Source organism: Molossus molossus, unplaced genomic scaffold, assembly GCF_014108415.1.
Source record: "Molossus molossus isolate mMolMol1 unplaced genomic scaffold, mMolMol1.p scaffold_m16_p_1, whole genome shotgun sequence".
In the NCBI taxonomy this organism is placed as follows: domain Eukaryota; kingdom Metazoa; phylum Chordata; class Mammalia; order Chiroptera; family Molossidae; genus Molossus; species Molossus molossus.
In genome coordinates, this window is record NW_023425344.1 from 88473031 (window position 1) to 88473641 (window position 611).

At 38.6% G+C, this 611-nt stretch overlaps 1 non-coding gene across 1 annotated transcript; it reads right to left on the minus strand.

Annotated features, from left to right (window-relative positions):
- Positions 1 to 268: 268 nt before the first annotated feature.
- LOC118621649 lies at positions 269 to 373 on the minus strand. Its single transcript, XR_004957749.1, has one exon. It is a non-coding gene; the product is annotated as a U6 spliceosomal RNA (small nuclear RNA).
- Between the last annotated feature and the right edge of the window lie 238 nt (positions 374 to 611).

The following is a 611-nucleotide window of genomic DNA, read 5'->3' on the forward strand; positions in this document are numbered from 1 at the left end:
TCTAAATGGTGCACTAAATCAAAAGGATTTAATAGATGTCTACAGAGAATTACACCCCAAAACTGTAGAATTCACATTCTTCTCAAGTGCAGATGGGACATTCTCAAAGGTAGACCAAACATTAGGACACAAACTAAATCTCTACAAGTTCAAGAAGATTGAAATCATATCGAGCATCTTCTCAGATCACAATGACATGAAACTACATATCAATTACAACAAAAACACAGAAGAACATGAAAATGCATATAGGGTAAATAGCATGCTATTAAATATGGAATACTTCACAAATTTGTGTGTCATCCTTGTGCATGGGGTCATGCTAATCTCTGTATCATTCTAATTTTAGTATATGTGATGGTGAAGCGAGCACTGTTTTGTTTTGTTTTTAAATATTTTTTCTTCATTGATTTTAGAGAGAGAGGAAAGAAGAGGGAGAGAGAGATAAAAGCATCAATGAGAGAGAACATCAATTAGCTACCTCCTGTATGCCCTCCACTGGGGATTGAGCCTACAACCTGAGCATGTGCCCTGACCGGGAATTGAACTGGAGACCTCTTGGTGCATGGGTCGACACTGAACCACTAAGCCACACCAGCTGGGCTACTCCA